This window comes from Lissotriton vulgaris, chromosome 9, assembly GCF_964263255.1.
Source record: "Lissotriton vulgaris chromosome 9, aLisVul1.2, whole genome shotgun sequence".
NCBI classification, from domain to species: domain Eukaryota; kingdom Metazoa; phylum Chordata; class Amphibia; order Caudata; family Salamandridae; genus Lissotriton; species Lissotriton vulgaris.
In genome coordinates, this window is record NC_141697.1 from 616,576,599 (window position 1) to 616,596,248 (window position 19,650).

Here is a 19,650-nt window from a genome sequence, read left to right on the forward strand (position 1 = left end):
ACCAGAATGGTGAAATCGAGGACCGGGTATCCCAGGGGTTCTCCGCCATAGACTTCGATTGTAATAAATATATTCTTTTTGAGAACCTTTTTGACAACCTTGACTTTGGAGACAGGCATTGTAAAGGACACCGTCTCTTATACATGACTACGTTGCACTTTAATTACCACCTTGTGAGATCAGTCACTTGCAGGGTGTTGACGAGGGTGCATACATTAAAGGGAATCTTCACAGCTGTCCAGTAAGACCATACTGGATTGGCGATAAAAGATTCCAACAGTAAGGCTCTGTGTATCATTAAAGGTCAAATGGCAAATTGAAGCATTGTGAACGTTTGTTGCATGAAATGTCACTGCTAAGGCGTTGTTTGTTTCTGGTTCTAATTTAATGAATTGGACTCTGGCTGCAATTTTAGGTTTGGTGTTAGCCAAGATCGTTTGATTTTACTAAAAGGATATGTATAATGCATTTACTTAAAGGGGTTTTTAGCCACCTTTCTTCGTCCATTGTTCTGTTGTTATTCATATCTTTCTTACGCCCACTACAGCATGCAGCGTGGTGCAGTGGGTCAGCCTACTTCAGCCACTGGATATTTTAACTTTTAGTGTCTGCATTTTGCTCTGTTACAGCGAGCATACCCACACACATGGTAGTTCCCTTCAGTGCCAGTGTTTTGCTTGTTTTTGCTTTATAATGACTTTAGTTATGCTTTAGTTTTTAGAGCCTGACCTGAAAACAGGCCATATTCCATGCTTTATTAGTTCATGTCCCCTGCCAATGCTGTTGTAAATTCCTTTTGGAGTCTCCTTTGTTTATCTGTCTGCTGGTATTTCACAGCATAACAGACTGCATCCACTGAAAACTGTTCTGTAATAAGATAGCCTCATGTTACTATGCATTCAGTGCACAAACCGAAAACTTCAATATTATAGATGGGAATTCATTAGCGGACATTTCTTCAGAATACATTTATTCTGGACTTAATTTCACCAGTGCTTCTTCAACAACTGTTGCCCAGAAAGAAAACAGGATGGTATTGTGTTTTATTGGCAGCACTTGTTCTTTCTTTCTTTTTTTTGTTTCTATATTTCTTTCTTGCCTTCTTTCTTTCCTTCCTTTTCACTTTTTTTTTTCTTTTTTCTTTCTTTCTGCTTTTCTTCTCTTACTGCTTTTTTTCTTTTTTTGTTTGTCATTCTACCTCTCTTTCCATTGTATCCTTCTTTCTTTCATTCCTTCTTTTGTTGGTGCTTTCTTTCTTTCCTTCTTTCCTTTCTTTTCTTTCTTACCTCTATCATTCATTCATTCATTCTTTCCTAAAATCTTGCTTGCTTTCCTTTTTTCCTATATCTTTTTTCTTTCCATTCTTTCTTTCTTGCTTTTCTTTAATTTTTTTTCTGTCCTATTTCCTTCCTTTTTCCTTTCCTTCTTTCTTGCTTTCTTTCCTGCTTTCCTTATTTCTGAGGCTTTTTCATTTTTTCCTTTCTTGCATTCTTTCCTGCCTTTCTGTTTTCTTTCTTTCCTCTTTTTCTCGTAATCCTTCTTTATCTTTCTGTCTCCTTCTTTCCTTCCTTTTCTTCTCTGCTGCCTTCATTTCATTACTTTTTTATTTTTGTTCTCTCCTTTTCTTCATTTCTTTTGTTCTTTCTTTCCTTTATTTTCCCTCCATTCCTTCTTTCCTTTATTTTTCCTTCTGTTTTTCTTCTTTCCTTCCTTCTATCTGGCCTTTTATTCCTTCCCTTATTCTTGCTTTCCCTCTTTTCTTCGTTCTTTTATCCTTTCTTTTTATTTCCTCTATATATTTTCTTATTTTGTTCCTCCATTTCTTCTTTTCTTTATTTGCTTTCTTTTTTCAGTTCTATATTTATCTTCTTTCCTTTTTTCCTTTTCCTTCCTTTTCCTTCACTTCCTTGTTCTTTCGTCTTTCCTTCCTTTTTCTACCACTCCTTTCTTTCTCGCTCTCCCTGATTACCTCACTCGGCTGAACGATTGCCATTTTTAGGTTTGTGTTACCCAAATCCTTTTATTTTTACAAAAATGATGTGTTTGACGTAGTTACTTTTAGGGGGTTTTAGCCATATTTCATCCATTTGTCTGTGGATGTATCATTCAAATTTTTCTACAATCCACTCAAGCATAAATCAAGGGGCAATGCTCCAGCTATTGTCTGACTTCACTATGAGTTACAGCATGCTGCCCTTTCACAAAGGAATCACAGCCATACAGAAAGTAGTTCCCTTCAGTGCCAGCGAGTAACATGGTAATGTGTTTTTTTAGACCAAAAATATATTTGCCTTTAGTCAAGGTTTTTTTTCTTAGATTGATGAATACACAGCAGCTTCCCGAACAACAAATCTTTGCAAAAATCATAGCAAAACAAGGTTTTACAAAAAGCTGTTGGACAATGCCAGACCTAATGGCTTTGCCAGTGCTTGTTTCACATTGTCACGTTGAATATTCATCCCACTAAATATACATTTTTCTACAGAGATTTCGCAGCCCAAGGCCCCCACGTATATCGATGATATGTCTGACATCCACAACAGGTCCTTCATTTTAAAGTGCTGCGGTGTACAACCTTAGGTTTGGCCTAAAGTGTCACACAATACCTAGAGCGCTTAGGTATTATGACTGCCCTTCAGATAACTAATGTGAGAGGTTTACCCCAGATTTCATTGTGTGCTGAGTGTTTATGGGGCATGAGCTCCGGTTACAACATGCCTTACATCCTGGGGGCAAATTGTGAACTGTGTAAATGCTGTTTGCACAAATGTAACATTTACTCCAGCAAAGCTGGTGATCTCCTTATAAGGGATGAAGTGGAACTTGTCCACATTTTCCCTGTTCCAGCGGGTCCAAACTTATCTCCTCGTTAATTTATTTTTTTATAATCCAGTTTCATCCATAAATATTTCCTGCATCTAGAGTATAATGATCAAAACCTTTTGTGAAGGCGAACAGGAAAGTGACTGAGAGGCCTCCGTTCACGTCTAAAGCATGTGCTTGTCTTTTTTCAGGAGCAGTTTCTGACCTGCTTGAGAAGCACGGTTTCCCACTGAACAGCAGTGCAGATGGAAGAAAAAGGACTAAGGACCTACGTACAGGAAGGTACTTTAGAAGTTTGCATTGTATGGTATTCTAGCATTTGGGATCTAGCATTTGTGTGCCCTCTGCCAACACTAGCATCCGCCACACTCGCCTAGAGCATGGGTGCCAGTAACCTCTGTCCTTTCTGTGCCCTCTGCCAACCTTAACACCCCCCTCCACTCGCTTGTGTGTGTGGGTGGCTCTGTGTGTGGGTGGGTGGCTCTGTGTGTGTGGGTGGTTCTGTGTGTTTGTGAGTGGCTCTGTGTGTGTGTGGGTGGCTCGGTGTGTGTGTGTGCGGGTCTGTGTGTGAGTGGCTCTGTGTGGGTGGCTCTCTGTGGGTGGCTCTGTATGTGTATGTGGGTGGCTCTGTGTGTGTGGGTGACTCTGTGTGTGTGGGTGGCTCTGTGTGTGTGTGGGTGGCTCGGTGTGTGTGAGGGTGGCTCTGTGTGTGTGTGTGGGTGGCTCTGTGTGGGTGGCTCTGTATGTGTGTGTGGGTGGCTCTGTGTGTGTGGCTCTGTGTGTGTGGGTGGCTCTGTGTATGTGTTGTTGGCTCGGTGTGTGTGTGGGTGGCTGTGTGTGGCTCTGTCTCTGTGTGTGTGGCTCTGTGTGTGTGGCTCTGTGTGTGGATGGCTCTGTCTCTGTGTGGCTCTGTCTGTGTGTGGGTGGCTCTGTCTGTGTGTGTGGCTCTGTAGGTAGCTTTTTTTGTAGGTGGCTCTGTGTGTGTGGGTGGCTCTGTGTGTGTGTGGGTGGCTCTGTGTGTGTGTGGGTGGCCTTGTGTGTGGGTGGGGGGCTCTGTGTGTGGGTGGGTGGCTCTGTGAGTGAGTGGCTCTGTGTGTGGGTGGGTGGCTCTATGTGAATGACTGTGGGTGGCTCTCTATGTGTGGGTGGGTGGCTTTGTGTGTGTGGCTCTGTGAGTGCAAATGCAATAGGTCTCGCATTTGCGAGCCATTAAGCTATTGGCATGGTAAATGACAATGCCATTTATTTATGTTTTAAAAACAAAAACATAAATAAAAATAATGTCATGAGCATTGCCAATAGCTCTAACTTTAACAATGCCGAGACCATTGCATTGTAAATGCTTGTTCTTTACTTCTCTCCTTTTCTTCATTTCTTTTGTTTTTTCTTTCCTTTATTTATCCTCCTTCATTAATCCTTCTTGTCTTCTTTACTTCCTTCTATCTGGCCTTTCATTCCTTCCCCTTTTCTTACTTTTTTTCCTTTCTTCGTTCTTTTCTTCTTCCTTTTGATTTCCTCTCCTATTTTCTCATTTTCTTTGCCCATTTCTTCTTTACTTTATTTTCTTTCTTTCTTTTTTTCATTTCTATATTTATCTTCTTTCTTTTTTTAATTCCTTTTTCTGGACTTCTTTATTCTTTCTTCTGTCCTTCCTTTTTCTACCACTCCTTTCTTTCTCTCTCTCCCTCACTCGGCAGAACGATTGCCATTTTTAGGTTTGTGTTACGCAAAACCTTTTGTTTTTACAAAAATTATGTGTGCGACGTACTTACTTTTAGTTTGTTTTAGTCACAATTCATCCATTCGTCTGTGGTTGTATAATTCACATTTTTGCACTCCCCACTCAAGCATACATCAAGGGGCAATATTCCAGCTATTGGCTGACTTCACTATGAGTTTACTCCAGCAAAGCTGTTGATCTCCTAATAAGGGATGAAGTGGAACTTGCCCATGTTTTCCCTGTTGTATTGTGTCCAAACAAACGTATGTCCTCATTAATTATTTTTTTTATAATCCAGTTTCACCCATAAATGTTTCCTGTGTCTAGAGTATAAGATGTGCCTCCCTGTGCTGTGGCACAGACAGAGTTAAAAACTGTGGAATCGAATGTTCACAAATCGAATTCCCTTCAATGTAAAAAGTTTCTTTCAAGCATGTCTGTCACTTGTTTTGTGCCCTGGTCTCTGCGCCAGTGTCATAATGATCAAAACCTTTTGTGAAGGCGAAGAGGAAAGTGATAACACAGACTGAGAGGCCTCCGTTCGCGTCTAAAGCATGTGCTTGTCTTTTTTCAGGAGCAGTTTCTGACCTGCTTGAGAAGCACGGTTTCCCACCGAACAGCAGTGCAGGTGGAAGAGAAAGGACTAAGGACTTGATACAAAAAGGTACTTTAGATGTCTGCATTGTATCGTATTGTAGCATTTGGGATCACATTCACCCTGCTTGACACCATGTGAAAGTAAACCTGCCTTAGTAAATCGTATAACGTTACCTTTCTTTCTGCATGTTCAATGTAGAGTTAAATAAAAAAAGCATTCCCTGAATGTAGCAGTTGTTACCAACCCCACTCACATCATATCATTTTAATATGGGACCTAGTCTCTTCGTTAAATGAGTGAACACTTTGGCCTCCTTTATGAGTTCAGTGTGATTCCTGTTTCGGCCTGAAACACTGTTTTGGATAATGCAAGGGACGAGGAATACAGCATCTATGCAGCACTCCTACACCCAGACATTTCACGAGGTAAACGCTGGTGAAATTTGGTGTATGGAAGGGTGGAAATGGGGAATTATCAGAGGTCGTAAAACACTATATTTCACAGCACCACAGTATTTATTTCCTTTATATATTTTCTTAGTTTGTTCCTCCATTTCTTCTTTTCTTTATTTGCTTTCTTTTTTCAGTTCTATATTCCTTTTTTCCTTTTCCTTCCTTTTTCTTCACTTCCTTGTTCTTTCTTCTTTCCTTCCTTTTTCTACCACTCCTTTCTTTCTCGCTCTCCCTGATTACCTCACTCGGCTGAACGATTGCCATTTTTAGGTTTGTGTTACCCAAATCCTTTTATTTTTACAAAAATGAAGTGTTTGACGTAGTTACTTTTAGGGGGTTTTAGCCATATTTCATCCATTTGTCTGTGGATGTATCATTCAAATTTTTCTACAATCCACTCAAGCATAAATCAAGGGGCAATGCTCCAGCTATTGTCTGACTTCACTATGAGTTACAGCATGCTGCCCTTTCACAAAGGAATCACAGCCATACAGAAAGTAGTTCCCTTCAGTGCCAGCGAGTAACATGGTAATGTGTTTTTTTAGACCAAAAATATATTTGCCTTTAGTCAAGGTTTTTTTTCTTAGATTGATGAATACACAGCAGCTTCCCGAACAACAAATCTTTGCAAAAATCATAGCAAAACAAGATTTTACAAAAAACTGTTGGACAATGCCAGACCTAATGGCTTTGCCAGTGCTTGTTTCACATTGTCACGTTGAATATTCATCCCACTAAATATACATTTTTCTACAGAGATTTCGCCGCCCAAGGCCCCCACGTATATCGATGATATGTCTGACATCCACAACAGGTCCTTCATTTTAAAGTGCTGCGTGTACAACCTTAGGTTTGGCCTAAAGTGTCACACAATACCTAGAGCGCTTAGGTATTATGACTGCCCTTCAGATAACTAATGTGAGAGGTTTACCCCAGATTTCATTGTGTGCTGAGTGTTTATGGGGCATGAGCTCCGGTTACAACATGCCTTACATCCTGGGGCAAATTGTGAACTGTGTAAATGCTGTTTGCACAAATGTAACATTTACTCCAGCAAAGCTGGTGATCTCCTTATAAGGGATGAAGTGGAACTTGTCCATATTTTCCCTGTTCCAGCGGGTCCAAACTTATCTCCTCGTTAATTTATTTTTTTATAATCCAGTTTCATCCATAAATATTTCCTGCATCTAGAGTATAAGGTGTGTCTCCCTGTGCTGTGTAAGAAGACGGAAGGAGGCCGATGAGGACGCTGTTTCACCATACGCAAGGGGTACTTCTACTAATGCATATCCATAATTGCATGGTGGTATAACCGGAATAAAGAACGTCTGGAATAAAACTTAGAAGGAGAATTGAAAACTCCAAGAGCATCTAAATCAGAGAAGGATGACCCCTATTGCTTGAAATAAACCCTGCGTGAGACAAACACGTCCATTCCCCATTGAACATTCTAAAAGAATAACCTAAAGGCAATAAATGGTTCAAGTCTAAGGATAACTAGAAGAATTAAAGATATATGCTTCTTTAAATTTGAAATGTTTTTAGATTTTACTTACCTGTCCTGAGGAAGGTGTTCACAAAATAAGATCAAGACACCGAAACGCGTCGACAAAAGGACTACTTTACCATTGATTGATATGTATATTTTGTATTGTATGTAATAAGATTTTTTTTTTTACATTTGTATCTTGTATTGTATGTGTATAATGATCATGACATTTTGGCATTAAACTGCCAGTTTTTAATAAAATCAAAACAAATATTTTAATAGTTTTGTGTTGAGGTATATATTTCAGGTTCCACTTTAAATGTATTATAAGGTTTAGAGTCTAATAGTAGCGGTTTGCACAGAAAGGAAAATCTTTTCGTTTACGTCCCTGTGCTGTGGCACAGGCAGAGTTAAAAACTGTGGAATCGAATGTTCACAAATCGAATTCTCTTCAATGTAAAAGGTTTGTTTCAAGCAGGTACTTTTTTGCCCCAGACTCTGCGCCTGTGTCATAATGATCAAAACCTTTTGTGAAGGCGAACAGGAAAGTGACTGAGAGGCCTCCGTTCACGTCTAAAGCATGTGCTTGTCTTTTTTCAGGAGCAGTTTCTGACCTGCTTGAGAAGCACGGTTTCCCACTGAACAGCAGTGCAGATGGAAGAGAAAGGACTAAGGACCTACGTACAGGAAGGTACTTTAGAAGTTTGCATTGTATGGTATTGTAGCATTTGGGATCACATTCACACTGCTTGACACCATCTGAAAGTAAACCTGCCTTACTGAATAGTAAGATGTTATTTTTCTTTCTGCATGTTCAATGTAGAGTAGAAAAAGAAAGCATTCTCTGAATGTAACAGTTGTTACCAACCCAATTCACATTATATAATCCTAATATTGGACCCAGTCTCTTTATTAAATGAGTAAAAACGTTGGCCTCCTTTATGAGTTTAGTGTGATTCCTGTTTCGGCCTGAAACACTGTTTTGGAAAATCCAAAGGACAAGGAATACAGCATCTCTGCAGCACTCCTACACCCAGACATTTCACGTGGTAAAGGCTGTTGAAATCTGGTGTATGGAAGGGTGGAAAATGGGGTATTATCAAAGGTCATCAAACACTGTATTTCCCAGCACCACAGTAATTACTAATACTTCAGGGGAGTTTCAGGGTACAGTTTGTAATTCTGCCATATTCCTGTATCCCAAAGTGCGGATCCCATTGTATTGGTAATTTTGGGAGTGGGAATACCGATGTAGTGTACCCCTGTAACTGGTGGGGATGCAAAGCATATTGAGCTCCTCTCAGGGGACTTTACCGGTGAGTCTCCACCAGAGGAATTCATGCAATGCTTACCAGAATGGTGACATCGAGGACCGGGAATCCCAGGGGTTCTCCGCCATAGACTTCGATTGTAATAAATATATACTTTTTGAGAACCTTTTTGACAACCTTGACTTTGGAGACGGGCATTGTAAAGTACACCATCTCTTACACTTGACTACGTTGCACTTTAATTACCACCTTGTAAGATCAGCCACTTGCAGGGTGTTGACGAGGGTGCATACATTGAAGTGAATCTTCACAGTTGTCCAGTAAGGCCATACTGGATTGGCGATAGAAGATTCCAACACTAAGGCTCTGTGTGTCATTAAAGGTCAAATGGCAAATTGAAGCATTGTGAACGTTTGTTGCATGAAATGTCACTGCTAAGGTGTTGTTCGTTTCTGGTTCTTGTTTTATGAATTGGACTCTGGCTGCAATTTTAGGTTTGGTGTTAGCCAAAACCTTTTGATTTTACTAAAAGTATATGTATAATGTATTTACTTAAAGGGGTTTTCCGCCACACTTCTTCGTCAATTGTTCTTTTGTCATTCATTTCTTGCATACGCCCACTACAGCATGCAGCGTGGGGCAGTCGGTCAGCCTACTTCAGCCACTGGCTATTTCAACTTTGAGTGTGTGCATTTTGCTCTGTCACAGCGAGCATACCTACACACAAGGTAGATCCCTTCAGTGCCAGTGTTTTGCTTATTTTTGCTTTATAATAACTTAAGTTATGTTTTAGTTTTTAGAGCCTGATCTGAAAACAGGCCATATTCCATGCTTTATTAGTTCCTGTCTCCTGCCAATGCTGTTGTAAATTCCTTTTGGCGTCTCCTTTGTTTATCTCACTGGTGGTATTTCACAGCATAACAGATTTCATCCATTGGAACTATAAGATAGCCTCTTTTTACTATGCATGCAGTATACAAACCGAAAAACTTCAGTATTATAGATGGGAATTCATAAGCGGATAATTCTTCAGAACACATTTATTCTGGACTTAATTTCACAAGTGGTTCTTCAACAACCGTTGCCCAGAAAGAAAACAGGACTTTATTGTATTTTATTGGTGACCCTTGTTCTGTCTTTTTTTCTTTCTTTTTCATATGTCTTTCTTTCTCGCCTTCTTTCTTTCCTTCCTTTTCACCATTTTTCTTTCTTTCTGCTTTCCTTCTCAAATCGCTTTTTTCTTCTTTTGTTCCTTTGTCATTCTACTTCTCTTTCCATTGTATCCTTCTTTCTTTCATTCCTTTTTTCCTTCTTTTGTTTGTGCTTTCTTTCATGCCTTCTTTCCTTTCTTTTCTTTGTTTCCTCTTTCATTCATTCATTCGGTCTTTCCTAATTCTTGCTTGCTTTCCTATATCTTCTTTTTTATTTCCTCTCTTTCTTTTTTCTTTCTTTCTATATTTCTTTATTTCTTTCCCACCTTTTGTCTTTCCTTCCTTTTCACCATTTCCTTTCTTTTTTCTTTCTTTCTGCTTTCCTTCTCTTATTGCTTTTTTCTTCTTTCGTTCCTTTGTCATTCTACCTCTTTCCATTGTATCCTTCTTTCTTTCATTCTTTATTTCCTTCTTTTGTTTGTGCTTCCTTTCCTTTCTTTCCTCTTCCATTCATTCATTCTTTCCTAAATGCTTGCGTTCTTTCCTTTTTTCCTATATCTTACTATTTCTTTCCTCTCTTTCTTGCCTTTCTTTCCTGTCTTATTCCCTTCCTTTTTACTTTCCTTCTGTCTTGCTTTCTTTCCTACTTTTCTTCTTTCTGAGATTTGTTTGATTTTTTCCTTTCTTGCATTCTTTCCTGCCTTTCCGTTTTCTCTCTTTCCTTCTTTCTCATAGTCTTTCTTTTTCTTTCTGACTCCTTTCCTTCCTTTTCTTCTCTGCTTTCTTCATTATGTTACTTTTTTCTTTACTTCTTTCCCTTTCTTCATTTCTTTTGTTCTTTCTTTCCTTTAATTATCCTTCTTTCTTTTCTTCTTTCCTTTATTCTTGTCTTCTTTACTTCCTTCTATCTAGCCTTTCATTCCTTCCCTATTTCTTGCTTGTTTTCCTTTCTTCGTTCTTTTCTTTTTCCTTTTTATTTCCTCTGCTAATTTCCTATTTTGTTTGTCCATTTCTTCTTTACTTTATTTACTTTTTTTATTTCTTTTTGTCATTTCTATATTCATCTTCTTTCCTTCTTTCTTTTTTACTTCCTTTTTCTTCACTTCCTTATTCTTTCTTCTTTCCTTTCTTTTCCTAACACTCCTTTTTTTCTCTCTCTCCCTCACTCGGCAGAATAATTGCCATTTTTAGGTTTGTGTTACCCAAAACCTTTGGTTTTTACAAAAAATATGTGTGTAACATAGTTACTTTTAGTTTTAGCCACAATTCATCCATTCGTCTGTGGTTGTATCATTCACATTTTTCCACACGCATACATCAAGGGGCAATATTCCAGCTATTGGCTGACTTCACTATGAGTTTACTCCAGCAAAGCTGTTGATCTCCTAATAAGGGATTGTGGTAAGGTGGGAGGAGGCACAGAGACTTTACTTGGGGTTGACAAGTGTTTTATTGGCCTAAACACCTTTTTTTGATAAGGCACTGGTCGGTAATAGGGTAGAGGGGGCTCTGATGTCTTCTCGGGCGGCTCCCTGTCCCTCGGCGAGATCCGTTCTCTCCTTTTGCACTCCCGTGCAGGGTCCTCAGGTCGAGGATCCATCTTGGGGAGGCGTGTAGGAAAACTAACAAAAAGACTCGTTTGAGTATGGTGCTCAACAACTTAAACTATGATGAGGGAGGGTAAGTGATTTTGATTTGACTTGATTTATGGTTTTATAAAGCGCTCGTATGCCCATGGGTGTCTTGGCGCTGGGGAAATAACTGCGGCAGAGCGTGAGGCAGAAAGTGGATGCTGGGCTGCCTATCTGGACTTGAACAGCCAAGTTTTCACTTCTTTCCTAACAGATAGCAGGGAGGTGCTGTTCTTAATAACAAGGGGGAGTCGGTGCCAGTCCTTAGCGGCATGCAGTAGGAAGCTTCTGCCACCCAACCTAGCCTGCTTGAACCGAGACATTTGTATTAGTTTTGTTTGGCTGGATCGTAGCTCCCTCTTTGGAACGTATGGCTTAAGGTGAGATCTGAGGAATAGTGCGCCCGAACCCTAGAGTGCTTTGTACGTGAGACATAAAGATTTAAATCTTATCCGCTTCGCCATAGGGAGCCAGTGAAGCGTGTCCAAGTGATGGGAAATGTGCTCTGATCTCGGGATATCTAGTATTAGCCTTGCCGCCGAATTTTGCAGCCGTTGTAGTTTGGATAGATATTGGGTCTGCAACCCGGCATATAGTGCATTCCCATAATCAAGCCTAGACAAAGCTAGTGTGGTAACTACCGTTTTCCGAGAGTCCTTAGGTATGTAGGGCAGCAGCTTCCTAATAATTTTTAGAATAAACCACATTGTGGCTACCAGTTTGTTGACTTGAGTGTTAAATATAAGTCTGTTATCCAGCATAATGCCTAGGTTTTTAACTTTCTCAGCAAGTGAGGGACAGTCACTAAGATTGTCCGTCCACTAATCTGGCGACCATATATTTGTCTTTGAGCCCAGCATCATCACTTCACTTTTTTCCCCATTGAGTTTTAAGCAGTTTCTCTCCATCCATAGACTAACCTGCTCCATACAGTTCTTAAACTTATTTGCCGTGTCTAGTGTGTCATCTGTAATTGAGACCACGATTTGGGTATCATCTGCATAGGATACTGGAAAGAACCCACATGCTCTGATGATCCCAGGTAATGGTGCTACATAAAGGTTAAAAAGTGTCGCGCTCAGTGACGACCCCTGTGGAACCCCACACGGGGAGCTGAACGACTTAGATTTGAATTTTCCCAGTTCCACTGTAAAGGTCCTGTCATTCAGAAATGATGCCAGTAATTTTCTTGCATCTTGATGCAGTGAGGAAACACTCGGTGCGCTGTCAGTATCTACAAGTGGGGTGTGTGCTCGGGCGGGGATACCGGGATAGAAGAAACGGGGTTATCTATTGCGGAGGTCTTCCCCTTCTGCCCACCCAACCGGTGAAATGTTTGCGTACCTGCGCTAGCCACGCTCCTCCTGGAACGTGGCTGGCGACCCATGGGGACGTTGGCCTCCCGGCTCCCACGCTTCTTCAAGCTCCTCTCCTCATCCTCCGTATTCCGTCTGGTTCAGGCTGATCTTCACGCTCTCGCCTACTCCGACTCCTGCGGTGTACACACACACTGTTCTCCCGGCTTCCTGGTTTTGACGGCCCAGCCCCTTCCTCGTCATCATTCCAGGCGGGGTTCAGAGTGGGCTCTCCCAATTAAAGAAACAGTGTTCTTTTTCGTCGTCCTCGGAATAGGGTGGAAAACCTGGGTCAGTCCAGTTATCCTGTTGTTGGAAAAGAAAAGGAGATACTGTGTTGTTTTCATGACATCCGGCCTTACCACTTTGTGTCCCGCTCATGGCCAGTCCGCCCTTGTCACACACCACCACCCCTGGATTCTCCCGATTGGGGAGAGGAAACCTGGAGAGGTAGTCTGCACTACCGTTTTCTGTACCTTTGCGGTGTTTCAGCGTGAATGAGAAGGCTTAAAGGGAAAGAAACCAGCGAAGTACTCTTGGATTCAGAGAGATGTTTCTACTCATCCACTGGAGGGCCGCATGATCAGTGTAAAGGGTGAATGGGTGTCCCTCGAGATAGTATTGCAGCTTGTCTACAGCCCATTTTATTGCTAGACACTCCTTCTCGATCGTAGGATATTTCAATTCTCAGGGAAAAAGCTTCCTGCTTATGTATAGAATGGGATGGTCTATACCCTCAGGAGATAGCTGTGGCAGACGGCCCCTATTGCATAGTCTGAGGCATCAGTGTAGAGTATGAAGGGCCGGTTGAAGTCAGGGGAGGATAGCACGGGACTGGTGGTTATGACCTTTTTTAACGCATTGAATGCTTTCCACATTTCCGGAGTGGGATGTGAGAGGACCTCGGCTTTCACATTTTGTTTAAGGGTGTCTGTCAGAGGGGCTGCTACTTCGGAAAATTGGGGGGTGAAACAGCGATAGTACCCAATCAAACCTAGAAATGCTCTAATTTCTCTCTTACTGCCAGGAAAGGGGGTTTCTGCGATGGCTATGATTTTCTCAATCTGGGGTTCTATCATACCGTGTCCTAACATGTAGCCTAAGTATTTCACTTTTTGATATGCAACCCTCGATTTTTTTGAGTGTACGAGTAATCCGGCCTGTTCTAATACACCCAAGATGGTTGGGAGGTGGCGTATATGGGTTTCCCAATCTGGGCTGAACACGACTATGTCGTCCAAGTAGGCTGATGTAAATGACTGATGGTCTCGAAGGATTGTGTTCATGAGTCGTTGAAACGTTGCCGGGGCCCCATGAAGTCCGAAGGGGAGCACATTAAATTTGAATAGTCCATCCAGGGTGGCAAAAGCGGTCTTCATCCGGTCTTCCTCTCTCAGGGGTACCTGCCAATAACCTTTGGTCAGGTCCAAGGTGGTTATATATTTTGCTTCTCCTAGTTTTTCTATGAGCTCATCTATCCTAGGGAGAGGATAGGCGTCAAAGGAAGATATGTCATTCAGGGCGCGGAAATCCATACAAAATCGGGTGCTCCCGTCTGGTTTTGGCACCATAACGATTGAGGAAGACCACTCGTTCCTTGATGGTCTTATGACGCCCAGGTGTAACATCTCTTGTACCTCCTTCTTGATTGCTGCCCTCTTTGCCTTGGGTATGCGGTAGGGGCGTTGCTTTATGATTTTCCCCGGGGCTGTTTCAATCCGATGTTCGATCAAGGTGATTTTTCCAGGTGTATTGGAGAACAATGAGGCAAATGGTCTTAAGGTATTCTGTAGGTCCTTCTTTTCTTGTTCTCTGAGTTCTTCATTGATCACTAAGTCGCCTAGGGTAGATGAAGAGATGGGGAGGGTTGGTAGGGTGAGATGGGTTGCTTTTGGAAGGGGTCCCAACCACTTTTTCAATAGGTTTATGTGGTATGTCTGAATCTTCCGTGCCAACACTTGTATCTTATAACTGGTTTTCCCTATGGTTCCGACGACTTTGTAGGGTCCCATCCATTCAGCTTGGAAATTCTTGGTGCTTGATGGTAACAACACCAGGACCCAATCGTTGATTTCCAACTTTCTCCATTTCTTCCCTCGGTCATAATACATTTTCTGTTTTCCTTGATTCTCTCCAAATTGGAATACGCCAAATCTCTGTTTTCCTAGTTTTGCTTTAAGTACCTGGGTATATTCTAACATACTATGTTTCTCCTCTCCCTCCTCTCTTTTCCAGGCTTCTTTAGTCATTTCCAATTATGATTGTGGTTGGAGCCCATACAGCATTTCAAAGGACGAACATCCTAGCTTCTCTGTTTTTGACCTCTTATGACATATAGGGCGAGAGGTAACAGTTGGTCCCACTCTCTTCCGCTTACTTCAAGCATTTTCCTTAGGGTGGACTTAAGGGTCCCATTATACCTTTCGACGAGGCCGTCGGTTTGGGGGTGGTAGGCTGATGTTCTAATCTGCCGAAGGTTTAGCAATCCACAAACTTCCCTCATTAGTTTTAACACGAATGGGGTGCCCTGTTCAGTCAGGATCTCTTTGGGGAACCCTACTCAAGAGAACAGTGCTAGGAATTTTTCGGAAATCAATCGCGTTGTTGGTGCTCTCAGCAGAAATACTTCTGGAAATCTAGTGGCATAGTCTATGATGACCAGCGCGTATTGATTCCCATGTCCTGTCTTCGGTAGGGGTCCTATCAGGTCCATCCCTACTCTCTCAAATGGGATCCCAATTATGGGGAGAGGCTGTAGAGGCACCGCTTGGGGGTGATGAGGGTTCCTCTTCTCACAGACGTCACATGCTTGACAATGGGTCTTTATGTCACTATATATCCCAGGCCCAAAAAAATGTCTTCAGACATTTTGAGTAGTTTTTTCACTCCCCACATGTCCTGCTGTTAGGTGTGAATGAGCGAAGAACATGATTTGTTCCCTGAATGTCAAGGGTACTAGGAGCTGATGGGGTTCCTCTTTATTGCCCTGACGGTACAAGAGACCATCCTTGATGAGAAACCGGGGATAAACAGGGTTATTGCATTCCTGTGTACTGTGGGCCTGTTCCCAAGCGTTGAATAAGGAAGCATCATTCGCTTGGGCGAATCTGAAACTTTTGTCAAGGGCTCAGGGGTTATCAGCGCTGGCATGGGAGTGTTGGCTTTCTGTCTCAAGGGAACCTGGGGATGAGATTTAGTCTGGCCCTGTAAGGTATGTATGAACAGGTCTAGAAACATATGATTGTCCGTCCCTATAATCAATTCTTCGGGCAACAACTCCATCACCCCAACCCGTATCACATAAGTCCTACCATCTGACAGGTCTAGGGATATAGACGCAACCGGGTAGGGCTTGACATCGCCATGAACACATCTAATAGGTACCATGGTATCGGGGACCACCTGGTTGGGTTTTATAAGCACCCCCTGTATTACAGATTGCCGGCAACCTGAGTCGAGAAGGGCTTTTATCTCTTTTCCATTCACCCGTACACTCACGTGAAATGCATTCCCCAGCTCAGCGGTGTAAAGAATTGTCTTGGGTATGTATCCCACTTCCATCGGTTCTTCAGCTGGTTTTCTCTGGGGGAAGAGTCTGGCGATATGTCCCCCGGCCCCACATTCAAAGCATTGGGGCCCTTTAAACAAGGGGATTTCCGGTCTATTTGCCCGTGGATTGATGGCTTCCGTTGCTATGCGAGGTCTCTTCTCAAATTTGCTGGTTAGGGGTTTATTTGGTTTTTCAAGTTCTCCACCATATAGTTTTGGCTGGGCTCGAGAAAAGGTGGCGGCCATGTCAATTGCTTGTTCCGGCGTAAGATGCGAGTGCTGACGCAACCATTTCTGAGTGTTGAAAGGAAGAGGGTCTAAATACTGCTCTAGATAGATTTTGTTCATGATTTCTTCCTTGCTGCTTGTGTTTGGCATTAGCCAATTATCCGCTGCCATCTTCAAGCGGAAAAAGAGGGTTTGGGGGTTTTCCCCAGGCAAGCCCCGCTCCCTGCAGAAACGCACCCGACAAGCTTCTGCGTCCAGTCCTAGGTGATCAAGTATCACCATTTTTATCTCGTTATATGGGGTGTTTCCATCTGCATTGGCCACCTGGTAGGCGGCTTGTGCCTCCACGGTTAACAAGGGTGCTAGAAAGAACGTCCATTTCTCCAGTGGCAATCCACAGGCCCGGGCAGCTCGTTCAAAGTTTAACAAGAAAGCGTCAGGTTCCTCCCCTGACACGTACTTCTGTAGTGAAATACCAGAGGCTCCTGAGGTGGGGTTTCGCTGTTCCGGAGGTGCAGGGTGGGAGGGATCTGTCATCATCTCATGTAAGCCCTCGATTTGGGCCGAGATGGTATTTTTGAACGTGTCTCTATCTGCCTGGCAGAGTCAAGTTGTTGCTCTAATGCCCATCCGAGCTGCTCCTGGCCCTTCACCAGGTGTTGGATTAGGATATCCATCTTGGTGTCGCAGATGGCGGTCAGGCTGCCCGCATTCTCCACCAGTTGTGGTAAGGCGGGAGGAAGCACAGGGACTTTACTTGGGGTTGACAAGTGTTTTATTGGCCTAAACACCCTTATTTGATAAGGCACTGGTCTGTAATAGGGTAGAGGGGGCTCTGATGTCTTCTCGGGCGGCTCCCTGTCCCTCAGTGAGATCCGTCCTCTCCTTCTGCACTCCCGTGCAGGGCCGTCAGGTTGAGGATCCATCTTAGGGAGGCATGTAGGAAAACAAACAAAAGGGCTCGGTTTGAGTATGGTGCTCAACAACTTAAACTGTGATGAAGGAGGGTAAGTGAGGAAACACTCAGTGCGCCGTCAGTATCTACAAGTGGGGTGTGTGCTCGGGCGGGGATACCAGGATAGAAGGAAGGGGGTTATCTACCGCAGAGGTCTTCCCCTTCTGCCCACCCAACCCTTGAAATGTTTGCATACATGCGCTAGTCACGCTCCTCCTGGAACGTGGCTGGGCGACCCACGGGGACGTTGGCCTCCTGGCTCCGACACGTCTTCAAGCTCCTCTCCTCCTCCTCCGTATTCTGTCTGCTTCGGGCTGATCTCCACGCTCTCGCCTACTCCGATTCCTCCGGTGTACACACACACAGTTCTCTCCCGGCTTCCTGGTTTTGACGGCCCAGCCCCTTCCTCGTCATCATTCCAGGCGAGGTTCAGAGTGGGCTCTCCCCAATTAAAGAAACAGTGTTCTTTTTCGTCGTCCTCGGAATAGGGTGGAAAACCCGGGTCAGTCCAGTTATCCTGTTGTTGGAAAAGAAAAGGAGATACTGTGTTGTTTTCATGACATGGCTTTTGTAGTTCGGACTGGACTGTTCCCATGGGGCACAGGGTCAGAGCTGATTTGCATATCGCCATTGTCTAACCCAGGGTGGTGTGGAGTGCAAAAAAACGATGGATTTGGGCCCAGATCTTTGGACTGGGATGAGTGTGTGACATTGATCCACATTCGGTCCATCACCTGTTTTGTTTGCAAATTCCGCCATAAGTGCGCTGGGGATGCTCAGACGTGGGTCCCAGGCACTCCACACCACTGGAGTCAAGCTAGCCGGGCTGATGAGAGGTGTTACCTCGAAACCGGTCCTGTCCTCGGATGCTTGATTCCGTTCTGGGAAGGACATGGCTTTTGTAGTTCGGACTGGACTGTTCCCATGGGGCACAGGGTCAGAGCTGATTTGCATATCGCCATTGTCTAACCCAGGGTGGTGTGGAGTGCAAAAAAACGATGGATTTGGGCCCAGATCTTTGGACTGGGATGAATGTGTGACATTGATCCACATTCGGTCCATCACCTGTTTTGTTTGCGTTTTCATGACATCCGGCCTTACCGCTTCATGTCCCGCTCATGGCCAGTCTGCCCTTGTCACAGGGATGAAGTGGAACTTGCCCATGTTTTTCCTGTTAAAGTGTGTCCAAACTTATGTCCTCATTAATTATTTTTTTCATAATCCAGTTTCATCCATAAATGTTTTCTGCGTCTAGAGTATAAGCTGTGTCTCCCTGTGCTGTGGCACAGACAGAGTTAAAAACTGTGGAATCGAATGTTCACAAATCGAATTCCCTTCAATGTAAAATGTTTGTTTCTAGCAGGTGTGTCACTTGTTTTTTGCCCCGGACTCTACGCCTGTGTCATAATGATCAAAACCTTTTATGAAGGCGAACAGGAAAGTGATAACAGGCTGAGAGGCCTCCGTTCACGTCTAAAGCATGTGCTTGTCTTTTTTCAGGAGCCGTTTCTGACCTGCTTGAGGGGCACGGTTTCCCACCGAATAGCAGTGCAGATGGAAGAGAAAGGACTAAGGACCTTCCTACAGAAGGTACTTTAGAAGTTTGCATTGTATGGAATTGTAGCATTTGGGATCACATTCACACTGCTTGACACCATCTGAAAGTAAACCTGCCTTACTGAATCGGATTGTGCTACTTTTCTTTCTGCATGTTCAATGTAGAGTTAAAAAAAGAAACCACTTATCACCTTCATGGCCACATCCGACTCCTAACCCTTCTTTAATTGATTTATTAATAGCAATCACCCTTCATTTAATAACCTCCAATTGGAAACAAGCAGATAAAGTTACTTTTAGAGCCTGGTGGAAAGCTGTTTGTTTTCATCATAGACTGGATGCAAGCAATAATGTGCCTATATCAGTATTGATTAAAAGAGACCTGTTATGGCTCCCTTTATCCACTTACCTAACGGATATAGCCTCATCTGCCACTGGTACAGTTAACTCTTCGGATGAAGTTAGAAAACCTCCTTGATTGTTTTTGTTTGTTGTCTTTTTACTTAAGCATAGTCCTAGATTCCTTAGTCAATCAGTAATACTCCTTTTTATATAGTCTATTAACTATTGTATCTTCCACTGTTTATGGTTTCAATATGCTTCCCATTTTTTCTGATTTATGCAATGATGATTACAGTTTTTCACTCCCCCCCTTTTTCCCTCTCTTCTGATACTTTTCAATTTATTTTATACTTACAATATTCTTATATTGTGGCTTCACTTATTTGCTGTTATATTACATTGTGAATTCGCTTATTTGATGTTATATTATTTTGTTATCACAACTTCTTCTTTAATAAACTTTTAAACTTAAAAAAGAAACCATTCTCTGAATGTAACAGTTGTTACCAACCCCACTCACATCATATCA

General features: G+C 42.7%; 1 long non-coding RNA gene across 1 annotated transcript in view; it reads left to right on the top strand.

Moving 5' to 3' along the window:
* The window catches only part of LOC147691964 (uncharacterized), a 158,979-nt gene that overhangs the window by 61,011 nt on the left and 78,318 nt on the right, over positions 1–19,650 (top strand). The window contains exons 14-17 of the long non-coding RNA XR_015299979.1: positions 3,015–3,105; positions 5,118–5,207; positions 7,683–7,773; positions 18,723–18,812. This is a non-coding gene — a long non-coding RNA (uncharacterized LOC147691964). The remainder of the gene's footprint in view (positions 1–3,014; positions 3,106–5,117; positions 5,208–7,682; positions 7,774–18,722; positions 18,813–19,650) is intronic.